The sequence below is a fragment of the Siphateles boraxobius genome, unplaced genomic scaffold, assembly GCF_051911475.1.
Source record: "Siphateles boraxobius isolate OS27281-9 unplaced genomic scaffold, OSU_SipBor_1 30, whole genome shotgun sequence".
Classification (NCBI taxonomy): domain Eukaryota; kingdom Metazoa; phylum Chordata; class Actinopteri; order Cypriniformes; family Leuciscidae; genus Siphateles; species Siphateles boraxobius.
This window is the reverse complement of record NW_027508920.1, coordinates 10,429,000-10,442,480: the sequence shown is the minus strand read 5'-3', so window position 1 is coordinate 10,442,480 and position 13,481 is coordinate 10,429,000. Positions and strand designations below refer to the sequence as shown.

General features: G+C 39.8%; 2 long non-coding RNA genes across 2 annotated transcripts; one reads left to right on the top strand and one right to left on the bottom strand.

The window, feature by feature from the left end:
• Positions 1-4,767: 4,767 nt before the first annotated feature.
• Positions 4,768-5,134, top strand: LOC143757433 (uncharacterized). The gene is made up of 3 exons (XR_013210527.1): positions 4,768-4,849; positions 4,942-4,983; positions 5,053-5,134. It is a non-coding gene; the product is annotated as an uncharacterized LOC143757433 (long non-coding RNA).
• Positions 5,135-5,244: 110 nt separating this feature from the next.
• Positions 5,245-8,104, bottom strand: LOC143757431 (uncharacterized). The gene is made up of 3 exons (XR_013210526.1): positions 6,192-8,104; positions 5,999-6,110; positions 5,245-5,920 (listed from the first exon to the last, which is right to left on the bottom strand). It is a non-coding gene; the product is annotated as an uncharacterized LOC143757431 (long non-coding RNA).
• Between the last annotated feature and the right edge of the window lie 5,377 nt (positions 8,105-13,481).

The window sequence follows — 13,481 nt, the reverse complement described above, 5'->3', positions numbered from 1 at the left end:
TACATATAACGCAAAACCAGCAACAACACACAAATACCAATATGCCATATAGCCTGCATATAACGCAAAACCAGCAACAACACACAAAGGCCAATATGCCATATACATACAGTATAACGCAAAACCAGCAACAACACACAAAGACCAATATGCCATATACATATAACGCAAAACCAACAACAACAAACAAAGGCCAATAAGCCATAGGCCTACATATAGCGCAAATAGTACGCAACGCTCGTGTGCCCAAAATGTCAACAATATTAAAGTTTATGTAGGAGGCAAATGCCTGCTGGCATTTTTCTTTAAGCAGTCATTTCTGCAATTTTCCAAATAATCACATTTCACCTCCTCAAATTACTGTTGCAAATCTCTTTACACCACTTTCTTATGTGCGTATACACACACAAATGAAATGTCCGCAAGCACATTATATCATCAGCAGGTTCAGCATCTTAAATAACGACTAAAGAGCAAATGAAGCTTAACTTACATTTCAGAAACACGCCTTCATCGCAGCAGCAAAGGTCTTAACTGCATCCTCTATTTCGATTCTCCGTCACATATGAAACAGCCAGCCACCGCTGTCAGCGAGCCGAGCCGCCGTATTGAAGCACTGAGGGCGAGCGCGCTGCGCCCATACCTCCGGTTCAGTTTCCCGAGCCCACGAAGTGCGGCGAAAACATTTTCGGTGTAACTGCCAGACGGTTCATCTCGTCTGCGACAATCTTTGCGGCATCCATCTTCATTGAATTTTGATATCAGAGAGAGCTGGCCAGAGCACAGCATAATAAGTAGCCATGTGGTTGACTTGGAGGGCGGGGGCAAAAGCGCCGGGTTATTCAGTATGGAAGTACACACAGACAATGACACGCCACGCCCCTACTGCATGCTAGAATCTTCGAAAACAAGCCGATTTCAACCTCAAAATGTTAGCTTTTAAATATACCAATACTGCTATCTCAAACATGGAGAGGCTTCTTCGTGATTTCAATTAACAGATTCTCCAAAAAATTGAAAATCACCAATTTTGAAAAAAAACTCTTCTTTCTCATTTTGCTCGAAAGTTGTGCTGCCGACTTGTGTCCCTGGTTTCTGTGACGGGTCACATATTTACTATCTGCTTGCCATAGCTCGTTTCAAAATGGTATGCTTGTAATAATGTTTTTAATTCCAGTGGTACTGGTGGATTTCCGCGGGAAATTCAAGCTTGTCTTTGAGTCATTATGTCACATCTGTACACATAAAGAAGGTGATAAAGAAGAAGATTCACCCGTTGTAAAATGCAAAAGACTTCAGAGTGGCTACAGAAAAAAAGAGACTGCATTTTGGTGGAGTTTGACACAGGTGAGGACTGGCTTATTGACTTCCCCACCCTGATCTTAGCTCACATTCTTCATCATCGCTGGTTTCAGCCAACAAAGAGACAGAATCTTCGTCCTAGATAAACTGCAAACTTTTAACTGTGATCCCGCCCAACCTTCCTCTCCCACCTCCACTATCTAGCACTGCCAGTCCTCCAGCCCTGCCTCAGCTGTCCTCCTGCAGCCCTTATCTTCCTCTGAAATACCCCGCAGTACGGTGAAGCCTCAGAGCCTGCACCAGCCTCGCCAGATCAAGTGGATCCTTTGTCTCAGCCTCCGACCTCTGATCCTCTCATTCCACCTCCCCCCGTCAACCTGTCGGCTCCACCGTGACTCCTCCCACCCTCGGCTCCACTAAATAGCCTTGCTACAGCAGGTTTCCTCGGTTCCATCGGCTCCCCCTCGGTTAGTCGTCACCCTTGCGCCACGGACTTGCGAACTGCACTTCGGCTCTCCACCCCTAGGCCTTCCCCCCTGCCTCGCCTTGGTCCTCGGTCTCACCGGCTCTGTTTCAGGCCTCGGTAGCTCTTATGTCACCTCGAACGCTTGTCACCGTAGCCTACTACCAGGCCTCTAGTGCCAGTGGCGTCACTCGATCCCATCAGCTCTCCTTCGTCACTGTGGGATCCCCTGAGTTATGCTCCGTCTCTGTCTGTCGTCCCGCGGAAGTCGTCGACCACGCCCACCCCTTGGCTGTCGTCATCACCGTGCTCTGGGTCGCTACCATCTGGTCACTCCTCACGTCATTTCCACATGGATGCTCCCTCCATCTGCTCCTCTGTGGTTTCTGCCTGTTTCTGCCAGCCCTCTGACTGCTCCTCCTTGAAAAAAGTTAGAATGAAGAAAAAAATACGTACCTTCAAACTCACAATTTTTTTAATAAAAATAAAATAAATAAATAAATAAAAATAATACATACATACTCGTATGCAATGTACATCACATGCGATGGCACATACTGTGAGCGCCACACCTACAAAACTAGTCACAGGACGACAACTATAACGGCAACTATAGATCTTCAATAAACAAAACAAACAAACTCAGATATAACAACTAAACAGTAACCAACCGCCCATCTATGTCTGTATATGAATCCAAGAATTTAGAGAACGCTGCTTCTTGATTCACCAGCCGATCTAGCCATGAGTTACTGCACAAGCCACTTCGAGTTTAGACGTAGGCAGCAGGACGTATAGATGTAATGTGGTCCTTGGTTTAAGTGACCGATGTAAATTTCCTCCTATCTCAATCCTTCGTTATGAACAACAGCGCTGGTTTTAAGACAAGATTGTAAAGTTTGGACATCACCTCTCTGTACTTTGAATGTTGTTCCAACACCTCCAGAGCATAGTCTTCGTAAATAGCGATAGGTGTGTCGCGGTAATGAAGCTTTCCCCTCCTCGCTCTGGCCTCACGGATGATCTTTTACTTCTGTTGAAACTTATGTAGCCGGATGTTAACAGGACTGGGCCTCTGCCCCGGCCACGGTTTATCGGACAGTGACCGGAGAGCTCTATCCCATTCCGGTGGAGATTCCAGGACCCCATCGCCAAACACTTCTGCAATTAGCTCAGAGAAGAAGATTGTAGCGTTTATACGCCCGTATAAATATAACTAATTATTATTCATAACGGATTATGATCAATAATTAATTATTTAATTATTTTCAGAATTTACTGTAGTAGAATCAATAGTATGATCATTTTATCAGTTCATCCAATGAACGGAAAGCATAAACAATTATTAATTCTAGGAAATATAATATCTTCCTGGCCAAGAAAGACTAATTCCCAGCTAACAGCTAAATTAAGAAATAATCAAGGGTAAAAGCATAGGTAGCTTTAGATCGCAGTTCAAGACAATAAATCTGTAAGCACACAACACAAGTAATGCTTCTCTTTTCAAATACAAACAATACTTTATTGATTATAAGACTAACACATAAAACTAATAGTAATAATAGTAATGGTAATAAAACTAACGCACACACATGCACACGCATTCATACAAGTTGAAGAAAGAAAGAGAGTGAGGAAGAATGGGTTTTAGGAGTCAGATGGTGAGATCCCAAGTATCTATATGCACTTATAAGACACAACCTGAACGAACCATCAATAATTCATTTCTCCCTTTTGTTTCTTAGGTTACTAAATCTGTATCAAAATACACCAGTTCTTTTTGAGAATCTGAGGGGTATTGCACAAAAGTAGAATTAAAAAAGCCAGGATAAAAGACCAGTCCCGGCTTGACCTAGTTTAATCAGTGCATCCTGGCTTAATCCGTTGCACGTTTGCTGAGCCAGGATGAGAACGCGCGGATATGTCAAGCCAGGTGTATATAGTTTGGATAAATGCACGTTCACGGCATTCTTTAAAAGATCACGAAATCGATCACAGAATCACCGATCCGAAAATGGACAAAACGCGTGCAGCATACTTTTCGCCTAATGAGCAACAGCTTCTTATGGAAACGTATGAAGAAGTGAAACATATAATATGTAAAAAAGGCAATACAGCTGCTGTAATAAAACAAAGAGAGAATGCATGGCAAACAATAGCGGACCGATTGAATGCGTAAGTAGTCCAAATAACCAGTGCTCCACTGAAACCCTCATAATTACAATTCAAGGAGTTACTTGTCATTTTCAAAAATAATTGTATACTTTGCCTTAAATGTGACCAGTGAACATGCATTTAACATGAAGAATAATTGCAAACACTTACCCACTATGTGTATCTATTTAGTTTATTTTATGTCTATTATCTCTTTAATCTTTTTACTCTTATCTATTTGTATGTAGGTTTTGTTTTTAATTGATTTGATGTAATCTATAATCAGATATTTTGCTCTATTTTTATCCATCTAATCTATTTTATCATTTGTATCTATTCCTCTTAAAGAACAAACATGTCTGGCCAAAAAAGGACTTGGCAGCAAGTCAAGATTAAATACAAGAATATTTTGCAGGCTGGTAAGTGACTTGTTTGCGGAGAACATAGGTGACATGTTTGCTGACATTTTATTGTCTGTGCTGATTTTAGCAATAAAAAAAAAAAGTCATATATCTGGTACGGGGGGTGGCCCTCCAACCCAAGACCTGGACCTAAATAAAGGGAAGCCAGTGATTGAAGGGATCCAGGGAGGGACATCCACTGACTCTGGCCCAGCAAGGGATACTGGCCTCTTCATACAAAGTACATTATTGCCATACAACTGCACATGGAAAATATTGAAATCCATATATATTTTGTTTTGTAAACTGTGTGACTTTGCCTTATAGTGGCTGGTAGCACCCTTACACTTTTGGAGCCAACAGACTATGATTTGCCGGTGAGTACTCTTTATTAAATCATAGGCTTTGCATGTCCTGTCAAAAAATATCAATACAAGTATTGAAATGGCAGAGGGAAGCCACATCTACAGCAGTGGAGTGCACTTCTGCCGATGATGAGACCGTGTCGCTGGACTCCAGAAGGCTCGAGGTATTTTGTGAAAATAGACACATTTTTTTATAAGTTCATAATAGATAAGAAGTCTGGGAAGTGGTACTAATAGAAAATATTATTTGTTACAGGATCCTGACATTGGGCAACCTGATAAGCAGCCTGGTAACATAGTGCGTATTGCCTAAAGTAAATTTGCATTATGCCAAAATTCTGCTATGCTAACTAAAAGGTCTTCACAGAATTCACAAACTGTCAGATATCTCTACACAACCCATCTAAAGAGACAGATCGAGCTGACAGAAGTCAAGATTGATGTGAACAAAAGAAAGCTACAGGACATGGACCTTGAGATGCAAATTAAACACAAGACACTGAGGAAACTAGAACTGGAAATCCAGAAACTAGAAAGAGAAGTAAGTGACTTCAGTTCATACTGTAACCATGACTGTAACACAATGTATTAATCATTATATTTTTTTCTCTCCAAAGCTCCAAGCTGACAAGTGATAACAGCAAAATAATAAAAGAAAAATATTCCAAAACCATTGTGGTCTTGTAACTTTTTTTATGAATGTCAAGTATACATTTTATATTTATTGATCCAGTGAAGTGGAGAATTTGGGAAGATAACCACAGTGTGTGCTGCTGATTCCAAATAAAATGCATGTACACATGAAAAAGTTATATAGCCTGCATTATCCTTTATTAAGGGATGGGCTAAATCAAAACTAAATTAACTGAAATAATTTGCAATGTATTGTTCTCTAACAAGTCTTCCATTTCTGTTATCTGGGAATATGGCAGCATTGTCCCAATTAACATCCAAAGCAACTCTGGGAGCCCTTTCTTTTCTTAGGCTGGCAATATTGTGCAGCACTGTGCAGGCAACAGTCACATCACATGCTCTGTCTGGGGAGACCCTCAGGTGGTGCAGGCACTGAAATCGTGATTTCAGGAGGCCGAAGGTCATTTCAATTTGAGCCCTGGTTTTGGCATGGGCGTGGTTGTAAGCTTGCTGTGCTGGGGTTTGGGGGTCTGTAAGGGGAGTCATCAGAAATGTCTCACAGGCATAGCCTTTGTCCCCCAGCAGCACACCAGAGAACTCACCTGCGAATACAAAACATAATTCTTACAAGTACTGTACCCTTGATGTTCAAGGTGCTTAAAAAAAATGTGGTGGCTTACCTAGAGAGAGTCTCTGGTAAATTCTACTTGCCCGAAAGATTCTGGAGTCATGGACTGAGCCAGGCCACTTTGCCTCTAAATTTGTGATAAGGCAGTCAGCATCACAGATCATCTGTAAAAATATATAGCCTATTAAGGTCATTTAATGCACAGAATAATTATGTAGCTGACAGTAACCATAACTCATTCTTACCTGAACATTGACACTGTGGAAGGATTTCCTGTTAACATAATCTCCCTCATGTGCCCCTGAGGGGCGTTGGATACGAATATGGGTGCAATCCACTGTACCAATTACATTAGGAAAAGCTGTAACACAAAATAATGAGTGTCATACTGTGACTATGCTAATGTAACATTTTGTAGTAATCTGTTATTATTCGTGTAACCTGCAATCTTGTAGAACTCCTCCTTGATGTGGATGAATCTTCTGTGACCAGGGAAGGTGATAAATATGTGCACAAGAGATTTCAATGCCAGACTTACATTTCTTATTGTGCGGCAAATAGTGGCTTTATTGAGGTTTTCTGCATCACCGACAGAATACAGAAACATGCCACTTGCAAAGAATCGCAGTGCTACGCAGACCATCTGTGGGACAATGAGAGCATGGCTCCGTGCTGTCTTGTGCTGTATGTTTGGACCCAGCAGCCTACACAAATATCTGATGCCATCACCTGAGAATCTGTACCTCTCAGTCAGATATTCGTCTGAAAAGGCCAATGGGTCTGCCCTATCTCGGAAGACTCTTTCATGCCTGAATGCTCGTCTGAGTATTAAAACTTCCTCATCAACTACATCATCCAACAAAGGACAAGCCATTGTGAATAGGAAACACACAAATCTTTAGTCTATATATACTACATATTGACCTCGTTACGGACTTAATTGAAACCACATTTGCAACTTCATGAGCCATTTCTTATTATCTCATCAACTGCAAAAAAATTTTTTTCTCATTCAACAGTACATTTCTACTCTATACTTGCATATATAGATATACATAGTCTATATTCTATTTCTCATATTGTATAGTGTAGTTATTTTGCACTGTGTTGGCATTCATTGTGGACAGCAAAGTAATAATTGCTCAGGAAAATCTGCTTTCCTCACTGGGTGTATGACAATAAACGCTTTAAATCTCGAATAATATATATATATTCATCAAACCTCTGACAGTGAAATGAACAGCAGTTTTCAATAATAACTAAAATAACAGTACGCATACTTAGATGAATGACAGTATATCTAGTATTTTAATGCAGGACCATGAAGTGACTAAAACACATTAATATCTAGTAGGATTTAGGGAGGAACTAGCCGATAAATCACTAGGATTAATCTTAGCCTGGTTGTTAGCCTGCTCCGGAGCAGGCTAGCTGCAAAGTGTAAATCTCCATAGTAACTTAATGTAGATTAATTTAGCCTCCCTTCATGCAACCAAGTAAGGGCTAAATTCAGCCAGGATAACTGGAAAATCCCAGCTTAATCCCTTATCTTGCTTTTGTGCAATACCCCCCTGGAGGCATTACTTGCTTGTTTGCGTTCCTTTTTTTCTCTTGGGATTCCCTTTCCTCGTAAAAAGGGGGTTTCCCGAGCTAGTTCGTTGGATGGTCTCCTCGTGTGCCTGGATAGATCTTGGACAGCCAGTCACGTGGTGTGTTGGCGCGGATGAATGTAAGTCTTTGAAGTTGGAAGCTGGTTTTGCAGTTGAAATGTTAAAACGAAACTTTGCAGCAAAACTTAACTTAGAACCGAGACTTTTAACGAGACAATAAAACAAAGGAAAAGAAAGGAAGGTGAAACGAGTTAGATGTCTTGAATAAATCTGTTTTAACCCATGTTCTTCTGATCTTAATTTGGGTTCTTTGTCTCTACGCGTCTACATGGTTACTATAACCATCTTCTGCTCCACCCGACTTGTTGTTCTGCCGAGACCTTCTTCGAGAGAGAGAGCCCGCCCAACTTCTGTTCTATTCTTCTAGCGCATTATTCTACTAAAGTCTTCTTTTTTTAACTCTGTTCGGGTTTGAGGTTTTAAACTCAAGTGTTTTGTCAGGCCTCCTGGAGGAATTTGGAATTCGGACAATAAGATACTATATGGTTATTTGAGAAGGGGGTCTTCCCCCCCCCCCCCCCCCTTTCTCTCATCGTGAATCATGTGTTATCTGTGGTCTGCTTACTCATCAGCTCGAACAGAGGATTCAGTTTAGACATAATTTCCATTTTAAGAAACATAAACATTTTTACACAGATTTCAATCAAGCCACCTTCTGAATTAATAATATATGAGCATAATGATAGGAAACACGATACACTTTCATTCACACAGGTAATAGTTACAACAATTAGATGACTTATATGTGATTAAGCATAATAGACACATACAGGCGTCATAGACACAATATAGAATTATATAGTTGAACGATGTTTGATTATAAGTTCGTCAAGAATTGTTTTGTGATGATTGTATGCATTTTTATATGAAAAGTCTCTTGTCTCTGTGGTTTTTAAGAGGTCTCAACAATGAGGTCATTCAAAGGTCTTCAAGAAGGGGGAAGTCTGTTTTACATCTCTGTCATGGGACCTTGGTCCTTAAGAAAGACGTAGTCTGTTAGTCGCAGGGGTCCGGTGACCTCTTGTTAGGGCCTCTTGTTTCACCATTTCTGAACAGATCTGTTTTGCCAAATTATAAAACATTGACAACGTTCTTCCTTTAGTTAAACAATAAAAGGTCCTTTCGGTTGCAGATTTTCTGGAGCCTATGGCTCTGGGTCTGGTGATTTGATTCTGGAATGTGAAGACTCTTTGTGGGATTATGTATGAACAGTCACCTAAAAGCTTCAATTGTGTTTGGTTCATTCTCATTGTCGCTACAAGATTGAGGGTCGGGGTCATTCAATGGATTTAGGTAATCCAATAATTATTATATTATTGCTCCGGCTATGGGACTCGAGATCCACAACTTTGGCTAGCAATTTATCGTTGCTCTCTGTCAACATAGCACATGTCGTTTCCAAGGCTTGTATGCCCTCATCCTGTGAATTTGCGTGTTTCGAGTGAAGCAATCTTCGAAGCGTGATTGTCACGGTTCATGGATCCGTCTGTTCATTTTGCATCTATGTCTGGTGTGTTTGTGGGTGTGTGTGTGGGGTGCGTATTCGTTGCCTAGTAACCACAGCTGATCAGTCTAATCAGAATTCACAGCTGTAGCTATTCAACTGCCTTTATCTAGCTGGCGTGTGAATTGTGTTGTCGGTTCGTTATTCACGTTTTGTTCTCTTTGCCAGCTCGCCTTTGTTACAAGGTTAGATGTTACGGGAAGAAGGAGGTGAGGACCGGCGAACATTTAACAAACTTTAATTCTAAAATAACACAAATACAAAATGAAAGTAAAAGACAGCAGCCCCTTACGGACGACTGCTGTTACATATAATAAAACAAAACATAACAAGTAAGTACATGTTGTTGATTCAAATTACTCTTAAGAAAATCCAAAGTTTCCAAAACTCATAATTATGAGTTGTGCAGATGATCATGTGCTTTTTATCTTAAAAATACATTCTTTCTAACATGACTTGAAAACACCGTAACTGCCGAAGCTAAACCTTGATCCTTGACTAGTGCACACTATTGGGAATCTGTTGCAGATTTGGCACATTTTTCAGACTTTAGAGTCTACACACTCATTGCAGCTAAAGACTCAACATGCATTTAGAATCTGAGAATGATGAAATTATTTTTAGATGATGCTATGTAATTTTTTTTTAGATTGCAAACCAAATAAAATGTGAGGTATGAACTGAAACATATAGTTTTGTTTCTGCAAACAGGTGATGTAAGAGCAGCATTTCCAAACACAACTTTTGCCTACAGCGCAAATGTAACAATGAGCAATTTGCTATTAAAATTATTTAATTTGTTAAATATTTAAGTACTACTTCAGTAATTTATTTTTGCAGAATCCTCTGTTGACCTGTTATGATTAAATGTACAATACAATGAACTATATTTGAGTTCTACTTGTTGAGTATAAAAATAGTATAGATAAAAGTTTACAGGAAATGTTTTAAGTTTTAAAGGGAAAAACATTCTGCAGATGATTTTTACTGTTATGTCTGCTTGTTTTATTTATTCAACAGCTTCAAGTTTAACGCACTTATGTTTTATACAGTTTCGCTTTTTTTTTTTTTTTACACACTGCTTACTGCGCCTATATTGAGACTTTTCTCTGCGATTTGCAGTCTTTAAATCCATATAATTTGTCCTCTTTGCTTACTGTTTGCGTATAGTAGTTTGCTTATCTGTAGTACTTAAAGGTAGTAGTACGTTTTTGAACTTCAATCTGTTGGTTGCCATCCACTACCATTATAGAACTTGGAAGAACCATATTATTAACATAACTCCGATTGTATTCATCTGAAAGAAGAAAGTCATACACCTAGGATTGTCATGTCCCTGGGCTGATCTGTCCGTCCTTCTCTGTCGTGTGTTTGTGTTTGTTTGGAGCATGTGGGTTCGTTTTGACAGTTCACCATGTGCTTCACTGTCATTGCAGTGTCTCATCCCGCCCCCTTGTTATCCCACTCATTACCTTGTTATTGTTTCACTCACTTCACCTGATCTAGTTTCAATTAATTCCTTCTATCTCCTATTTAGTCCCCTCATGTGTGTTGTCTTGTGCCAGATCGTTGTTTGAGCTATGTGTGAGTGTTAGTTCCACTGACCTTGTGTCCTACCATGTCGTGTTGGAATCTTTGCAAGTATTTTGGTTTCATTTTAGTTTTAGTTTTCTCTACCACCTCCTGATTTTCCCAGGCAGTTCTGCTGAATTCAGCCTCGATCTTGTTCTCAGTCCCTGATCGTAGGGATGGGGAAATGAAGCCTCGTGAAGCAATGAGCCTTTCCCCTAACTGTTCCGGGAAAAGATTCAAAGCTTTGAGAGTGTCGAGAACAGCGCCATCTGGTGCTAATTTTAAATAAAGCAGCCAGAAGCCTTTCTCTGTCAGATAAAGCAACCACAACACACTCCATAGTTTCAATGGTATGTGTACAAATAAAAAGCCTTACACGTTTGTGTTTGACTTGTTCATTATTAAATAAATTATTTTACCCATTAAAGTGTGACAATAAAATATAAAATGAGCATATTATTTATTAAGATCTAATGTAGGCCTACTCTCTCTCTCTCTACACACACACAAACACACACATATGGTGAATAAGGACATTGTGTGATAGGATCATCTGTTCATCTGACACTTGGCAGTGATAGTGCTTATGTAACTGTAGGAATGACAGAAAGGTGATAAAAATTAATTATTCTGTAATGCCAAAGTATATAGATGGGGCTAGACATGTTTCTTCATTCTCCAGTATTCAAGTGGATCTTCAGCTCTTTGTATGTTTGTCTCTGTAAGGTATTTATGCACTTCTAGGATCGCATCAGAAGTGTCATTTGAGCGTGTTTGCGCTGGTCTACTGCACTGTCCAACAGAAGACAAAGGTTTGCACCTCAGAAGTGTAAGGATACATTTTTTTTTTGTTGGGAGTGACTACATGTACATTGACTGAATATAAGACAACAATTATACAATACAATGATAAAAAATAAAATAATAATAAATAAATAAATATTTATTTTTTCTTCTTCTTTTTTAGAAATGCATTCATTGGAAGCTATAAGCTCAAAATATTCCCAGTTAGGGGAAGTCTTCCTTTTTTTGGCTGTTGCCTTTGCTGTAAATACAAACCCTTCACCAAACACCCAAATACCAACACCAAATTACCTAAAAAAACACCAAAAGTGCAACGATCTTACAAAAACAAAATTACACAACAATAACAAAAAAATAATAAGTAGTTTTGGTTATTTAAGTGTAATGTATTGATAAACTTTCAAAGTACAGCACTCTAGTCTCCTCACAAACCCATCAACCAGACTGAGCCAACAAGGACCTTCGAGCCTTCTGACACCCAAAGCGAAACGCGCACGTGATTGGACAGAAAGTGAGGCTTCGTTTGTCATCGATCACTAGACCTCTGGGAAACCAATACACACCCCGACACAGGGCTTCAATAGAAATTGCTTCGCTTTCGCAAAACGCACATCGAAGCTTCAGTGTCATACGTAAAATCACTACCTGATCGTGGATCACCTTTTCTCTGTCCTGCTTCACATGCTACCTGGGAGTTGCCAGCCCCCCACTTCTTCAGCCCACCCCTCTGCGCTACACATTCTTGAGTCTTGTTCTGGCTCTTCAGATGTTGCCTATCTACAGAGGATGCTACCCTGGGAGTTCCTTTGAATTTGTTCAGTTTGTTTTGAGTTCCTGTCTGGGTTATTGACAGTCTTTTGTTTTCTTATTTTGAAGAAAAATAAAATCTTTTGTTGCCTGCACTTTGAGTCCGTGTCCTGACCTGACAATGATGGCTTGAGAGTGAGTAAATCATGGGCTAATCATGAAAGTGAACTACTCTTTTAAAAATCAGTTTGCTTATAGTACTTGTAACCGTATAGAAAGAACACTAGGTAACCCCTGTTTTGAATGATGTACAGTATATCTGCATGGTGGCGCAACTGGTAAGGCGACTGCACTTGTGTGGCAGTGATCCAAGTTCAAATCAAGTCCGCAGTGGTTCCTACGTTCAATGTACATATATATATATATATATATATATATATATATATATATATATACAGTGGTTAAATTGGGCCGGGGCTCTCCGGGGCTCAGCCCCGATACATAAGCCTGCTCGTTTGTGGCCTCATGTGCCTGTTCGCAGTCAGTTGGCTACTGGAAATTATGTCACATAATATTTGATTTAAGTGAGACTTTTGAAACATATTTTTTGACAATAAATGAAAGATTTTTGAAATGGCATGTCTATTTTGTCTCGGCGGAGCTGAGATGAGAACAATCGGAACACCGTCATATTCTTGTTCAGCTGCTTAATCTTGTTGTCAGTTGACCATGATCGCGCACCGCTCGCGCATGCACATCTAGGTGACACGGATAAATGTAAGCAGCAATAATGAATGTTCCCGGGAGATCCGTAGTTGGGCGGGATGTGGAAGCGCGCAAAAGTTCCAGAAATGTACAAAAAGTGCCCTGGCCTTGAATGACAAGGTAAGGAAAATAAGACTAAATCAAAATTAAATAACCAAGACTAGGTTGACCATGTGATTTTCTCAGGAGATGTTTTGAGCATTTTACGTCAGACACCGGATTATCAGCAAACTGCCAAAAGAACTGCAAGCTGGCTAACAGTACTCGAAATAAACTAACATTAGCAATCTATTCAGTCAGCATATTTGAATTTGAACTGTGTGAATTACAGAAATATAAAACTTGCTAGACCTACTTTTAGCTACCAAGCAACCTTTCCACAAGGATAGATTGATTTTATTTTTGTGACTTGTGCATACCTTGATGTTAAGTGACGGTTCTAAATCTGCAATTGTATTTATTTAATTAATAAT